The sequence below is a fragment of the Dermacentor albipictus genome, chromosome 8 (genome assembly GCF_038994185.2).
Source record: "Dermacentor albipictus isolate Rhodes 1998 colony chromosome 8, USDA_Dalb.pri_finalv2, whole genome shotgun sequence".
In the NCBI taxonomy this organism is placed as follows: Eukaryota; Metazoa; Arthropoda; class Arachnida; order Ixodida; family Ixodidae; genus Dermacentor; species Dermacentor albipictus.
In genome coordinates, this window is record NC_091828.1 from 25360001 (window position 1) to 25367313 (window position 7313).

Here is a 7313-nt window from a genome sequence, read left to right on the forward strand (position 1 = left end):
TATGAATCAGGTAACATTCGCGAAGCTCGCTGTCATGGCTGGCGCGGAATCCAGATTCGAGTGTAGTTACTTTGAGATTGTTAAATGAGGGACCCGGCATGTTAACATGTTTCGAGAGTGGTAGATTTGGTTGGAATTTGGCATGCGACCTGTGGTTGTTAAAACGGATCCTGAAAGGTGTTTCAGTCTGGCCTATGTATTGCATGTGGCAAGTGCCGTACTCGAGCAAGTACACTGCGTTATATGAATCACAGTTGAAACTTCCTTTAATAGTGAAAATGAATTGACTGGCTGTGCTGGTGGCAGTCAATGTAGGTGTTATATGAGCGCTGACTTTGCAACGTGGTTTATTGCAGCGGCTGCAACCGGTCGGGTTAGCAGTGGTGATTTTTTTAGACGTTAGTAGGTCACCTATGTTTTTCGAACGTCTATACACGACACGATGTGGCTCAGGAAAAACGGCTTTTAACCTGTCGCTTTGGATGAGAATGTTGTAGTACTTGTGGAGTATGAGACCTTAGGGTTAGATGCGGAATGTGTGAGTATCAAATTAGCCGACTGGGAGCCACTGGGCTTGTTTCTGCCTTTAAGAAAGTCCATTCGGTCATGTCCTGCCGCTTGGTGTATAGCACCATCAATCATCTTTTCTGGATATTTATGGTTGAGAAGTTTCCTTTCGAGTTCCTGGCAACCAGAATTAAAATCGTCTTCTTCGGAATATATGCGCTTAATGCGCTGTGCCTGGCTATATGGAATCGCAGTCTTGCGATGACGCACGTGGCTGCTTTCAAAATGAAGAAATTGATGATTATCAGTTGGCTTTTTGTAGAGTTTTGTGATTAGGTGTCCATCGGCAGTACTAATCGTTTCGTCAAGGAAGTCTACAGATGACGGTGAGTAATGATGTGTGAATTACATTGCGGGGTGGGCCTTGTTGAATGCCGCAATGAAGTTTAAGAGTTCTGTTACGCTATGCGTCCAAATACAAAATATATTGTCGATGTAGCGTTTAAAGTGGATAGGTTTTAGTTGTACATTGTTAAGGAACGCATCTTCCAGCACCGCCATGAAGACATTTGCATAGTTATGCCCTATTTTCGTTCCCATCGATGTTCCACTAATTTGTACACAATGAGAATTATTAAATTCGAAATTGTTAAACTCGAGAAGTTACTTCAGCAAAGCCACGATAGTTGAGCTGTCAATCGGGCTAGTACACTGGACGTGTTCATACAATTTCAAGACAGCCCGAAGGCCACCCCTGTGGGGAATATTTGTGTAGAGGGAGAGTGACATCCATCGTCACCAGAAGCGGGCCTTGAGGAACGGTTAGATCTATTATGTCGTAAGACAAGCATTATTATCCTTAACGAGAGAAGAAAATGTGGCTGGAATAAATTGGATTAAACTGTCGACGTAACGAGAGATGTTTTCTATGACTGTTCTGATGCTGGACGCACTGGGACGGCCTGGATTACCTGGTTTATGTATCTTGGCAGCAGGAAGAAGCATCGGCTATTGGACTAAATGCGATCAGGGAGCGTGCTGTTTTATCGTCGATCTTCTGCTGCTTCACAAATGCTTCTAGGTTGTCCTTAATGATGGAAAGAAATTCGTCGGTAGGATCACAGGGAAGTTCTTTATAAAATGTGCCGTTAGACAACTGTCTTACGACTTCCTTTTTGTAATATTTTTGTCATTATCATGACCGAGTCACCCTTGTCCGCCGGTTTAATAACACAATCATCGCGTGTGCTTAGGCTTCTAAGAGCATCGGATTCGCAAGAGGAAAGATTTCTCTGGAATGGGGTGCGTGTCTTGTAGGTGTCAATAACGTCGCGAGAAACGGCTTCGATGTATAGGTCGAGGCATTTGTCCCTTGGCGAGGCAGGCGTCCAGTGTGTCGCGGACGGTATAGCTGGGCGGTCTTGTTTGCTGCTAGCGCGGCCATGAAAATATTCTTTGAGCCTTAAATTTTGACAGAAGTTTTCAATGTCTTTCGCTAACTGGAATTCGGTGTGTGGCTGGACAGAAATTGAGGCCTTTTGAAAGAACCCTTTCTTCCGTAGGCAGAAGCGCAACGTGGGAAATGTTATCTATGGTAGTATCCGGTTTGGTTGTCTCCGGCAATGTTTTAGCAACTGGGATTACAGAAGTTGCCGAATAGTTTTGTTTGGTAGAGTCGCTTATCACCGGGGCATTGTCCCGTAACAGTTCCCGACTTTTTATTTTGCTTAATGTGTTCTCTTTTCCTTGTTCGCAAACATTCAGCAAATGTACACTCTAAAAACTAAGAGAGTGCCGGGCATTCCCTTTGAGGGAGTAGCGGCTTGTCCCATATTTCACTCTCTTTTCGAGAGTAGATCTACCCTCTTTGAGAGAGAGTAGGTCAACTCCTGTTGACAGAGTTTTGTTACTCCACCGCAAGGGATTGCTAGTACTCTTCCGCAGAGTGATAATACTCTTCCCACAGGGAGTGCTAGTGCTCTTCCGCAGAGTGCTAATACTCTCACCGCAGGGGTAATGGCACTCCACCAGACCGAGTACTTCTACTCCCCCAAACAGAGTGCGAGTACTCTTCCCAATACCCTCGTAGCAAAGTCCTGGCCACGCATGCAGGCAGGAAATCAGATCAAATTAGGGCCGCTGATATACCTTCCCAAGGCGGCTCCTCAGAGTCAGTGGCAAAATTCCAAGCAGCCTTCTGAATAGGCGTGAGCAAAGTTATGCAGGCTTTTAAAGTCATTTTTCCTGGCTATTTGCTGCCTACCATGAGGCGTGACTGCTCGGAATCGGCCTATGCGTATGCGTCCCGAACGCCACTGCGGAGAAAAAAAAGAGCTAACGGAGATTTAATCCGCAAATATCCCCGCAAAATTCACACTCATGACTCACATAACCTAATTAGAACATGATAGACAAGGGCATGACATACTTATGAAGAACCACATTGCTCTATACATCACGTGGATTCGAACCCGCGTACACTCGCATTTATACAATTCAAAGCACACATCCTAACCATTACACCACAGAACCACCACACTCAATCGTGTTCTTTTAGAGGTGATATATATAACAAATGTATTTGAGGAATCTGCTGCGGTGGGTTGAGTTTCTCTGCAGTGTGCTGTGCTGTTGTGTACTGAAATACGTTTGCGTTTGCATCATTTCCATTCCTTGCTACGACTAACGAAGGAATACAACGTAGACGACGACGTGAGAACTATTAACGGCTTGTCGTCACCCCAGAAAAATAACAAATGTGCCGTTCAGCGCACGATCGAGTGCTTTTCCAGTCCATGCATTATATGTTCTCCGAAAATACGCGGATACAAAGTATCGTGCCAACCATCCACGTATGTGAATTTAAGTCGCGCGTATACTGGTGAGTATTTCTGTTTATTTTTTCCGCCAGTTCCATTCGTATGTGGTCAACTGCGACGCCAGTACCAGGCATTTCGACGTGCCTCACGATGCCGTGTAGGCGTGCTTTTCAAGTGCATTAGTTTAGAGTTTGGTTCAGCCCGTTGTGAGCTGTTGTCCTGCATTAGCAGCGGATCGTTAGCGCTTTGAAGAGCATGCATTCCAGCATTTGGAGACTGCTTATGCCGATAGCCGCGTCACATGCATTGGCACGCATGTTTAAATGACTAATGTGACCACTTGTTACGCGTGCACTGCTCGTATCCTGTGGCAGTGCTCGTTCTAAAAGCTTCGAAGACCATCTACATTCATACGTGTGTTCAATATATATGCACAGGATGGACTTGCCGGCTAGTTGGTTGAGCATTTTAGAAGAAAGAGCGCAACAGAAGCACGACGCAAAAACATGGACCACACCACGAAGCGCTGGTGTGGTTGATGATTTTTTTCGTCCTGGTGTTTGCGCTGTTTCTTCTTCCACGATACACGCATACCACAGGTACGCGAAAGTTTAGGAGCATAGGGCGTTAACTTTGTTTTCCCCGTTTCCTCTCAGTGTCAATGGCACAATGCGTTGCCCGGAATTGCGCACGCTTACCCCCATATTCAGAAATGCATCATAACTTGAAGCCCATGCTTGACTTGATCTAAATGACGCAAGTCGTGAACGCACCAAAAGAAAGGCAGTGAGCGTCTAGGGGACGTTCGCACCAGGCGTCGTTTATATAAAGTCAAGCATGAGCTTTGTATTAAGATACATTTCTGAATACGGGGGTTAGTCATCTACTTCTCAAAGAAAATGTCGAAGATACGCCCACCAAACCCAGGCACATTCGTAAACTTAACTAGGCAATACGAAGCTCCATAGAAAAAGAGTGGTATTAAAAGCTTTCAGTATTTTTCTTTACTCCAAAATGGTTGCGCTCTCGTGGCTTCAATGCACAGAGATAGTGCAGCGTTAGCTAAAAAGCATGAATTTACGAACTCTATGCCAAAATAAGCTTGTAAAATTATTTAGGTGCTAGAATCCAGGGTTTGTAGCGATCCTTGAAAACCCCTTATTTCTGAAATGCCATATTCAAGGCATTGAAAACCCTGGAATTTTTAGAAGTACTGGAAAGTCTTTAAATTTGTACACTTAGCTAGACTTAGCAGACATTGCCAAGCATTTTTTTTCTCTTTCTGTGACACTCTTCGCATGTCACAGAGAATTGTCTGTGGAGGTAATAGAAGGAAAGCGACATCCTTAAAGTTGAAATTACAAAGGAGCTACAGATACCAGTTTTAGGCACATGGAACTGGCGACAAATGTACTTGGAGGAGCAGAAGCAGGAAGCTCAACAGTTGAGGCATTCAAAGAAAAGCCGTGATGAGTAAATCGAGAGCTACAGACACAATAGAAGGAATTTACAAATGACTATTGCTTATTTGGTGATGAAAAGCTGAGGCAACACATGATATCACATACACTGTCAAACCAAACAGCATTCAAAAACTGCAAATGTTGCAGGTCCAAGTAGTTAATTGTGCTATTGCAGAAAAACTTCGAGCAATTTCTTGAAATGCTTCCTTGTGTGCGTTTACTGATGGGCGGTGAAAGGCAAATTAGCAGTCTTTCAAATGTTTGAAATCAGTGAAACGCGATTTCTTTTGTATTCTTTTGTTTGCATTAAAGTTAACGATTTTGTTGAACAAGTTATTGCCTGTCCAAACTACTAAAAAAAATCGCACGAGGTCCTTGAAGTTACTGTGTCGGGGCGTCGAAAGTTCTTGAAAACCATTGCATTTTTTTCTTCAATATTGCTACGAACCCATTAGAACAACTGTCATGGAGTAAAAACCTTGGCTGAACAGGGGCTTATACGAAGAGCACAGGACGACTAGAAATGCAGTAGCAGGCATGGAGGGCCCTGAAAAAAATGTGCCACATCTGCTCGTCTGCCTTATGTTTCTGCATTGACTGTCACATTTTTAATAGAAGTGCACTTACTGTTCTACTCCAATAAACGCAACATTACCAACTCCAGTGTGGGGCAGTCCTTCAGCCAGTGCAGAACTCTTTCTGTACATCCCTGTCAGCTCTGTCTTTTCCAGCATTGTAGTACAAGATTTGTTAAACTGGTTTCGCAGAATATGAGCAGTATACTCTTAAATTAGCTGTTTATTTGTATGCACAAGTTCAGGTCCTCAGTTTGGTTGCATGACAAATTGCCATACCTCAATAGATACAAGAAAAAACGTTATTAGAGTTTAATAAAATCCAAACAGTAATGATCACAACAATATAATTACATACATTTCTTTTGGTACGTATACAGCCCATGTCTTGGCACTGTATAAATTCAACTATACATCGCAAGTACTGTGTCCTGACCACTATTATTCACATGTGTAAAACCATCACAGCAATTCTTCAACAAATATCACAGTGATTAGTGACATACACTTTGTAACTGCTTTACATGAGCATAATATATACAAATGGTCCCTGTGTACCTACACATGACTAGTGCCACCCGAGTACTATTACTCACAGGTGTAAAACCAACAAAGCAGTTCTTTAAAAATATCACAGCGCTTAGTGATGTACATGCTGTAACTCCCTTGTAAAAGCTTAATACAAACACGTGAGCACACAGAAAGCTAGCAGTGGGCCTACATGGAAATACCACCGCCTCAATACTAATTTGCAAGTGTAAAACCAACCAAGCAGTTCTTTAAAGAATATCACAATGCTTAGTGACATACATTTTGTAACTAGCTTATATAAGCTTTATACAAACATGAGAACATACACAAAGCTATTGGTGCACCTACATAGAAGTGCGGCCATCTGAACACTATTATTTACAAGTGTAAGCTCAACAGAACAGTTCGTTATAGTGACGCCCATTTTGTAACTGCCTTATACAAGCTTAGTGCAAGCACAAGAATGCGGAAAAAAATAAATTAAAAACTTGCTCTATGAACACACAAACAGATCAACACAAATGGTAAACACCGCTTTGAAGACACGTGACCGTGACAAATCGCAGTGCTGTGCCGGTTGAAACTGCCATCCACAAAAGTATTGAGCAATGCTTAAACCACACGCAATAAAGTGCTGAAAGACTGCGTCTCTAACGTACCTATTTTAATTCACATTTCTTGAATATAGGGCTCCCTTGCAGATAAGGCATCTGATCCAACTGACCTGATTTTACACCTGCTAAATGCATACAATGCACTCAGATATAACTGGTAATAATAATTATAAAAGTCATTTAAAAACTTGATAGTATGATGAAGATGCATGACTACAAAAGTTCTGTCCCCCTCGTACTTGTTAAAAAGGTGTAAGTACGACACATGTTCTTTTTTTCCAGAATTGTTGCATTAATGGACACCCGGGAACCTCGAACCCACAAAAAAAGAAGATACTGCTGTGTTAATAGTGTTATGAATAATTTTTTGTGAAAGCTTTTTACAGACAAGTCGCAGTCTCGTTTCTGAAGGTTGAGCTGTATCATGCAAAATAACATGGAAAGTGGTCACATGGGAGCATGACACTATGCCATAATGTTCGTTTCAGTTGACTCTCTTGCCCTACAAGTCACTGCTCACTGTGACCAGTGCTGGAACAGCAGTGTCTGTGTGATTTTCATCACACTTCTGTCCTATGCCATCCTTACCAGAGATGGCGGCACATCAATACCCAAATTCCGATAGTGTTGCTTTCTCAGGTGGTTGTTTTTGATTTGCTCAATATCAGTTGGCACTTCAGCTGCATCAAACTTCTATTTTACCTCTTCAACAACAACATAACAATCTTATGACACCTGTGTTGTCCTTCTAGTTGCCTACAAAGACCAGTTAATCTAGCAACAACACTGACAATCTCTACTATC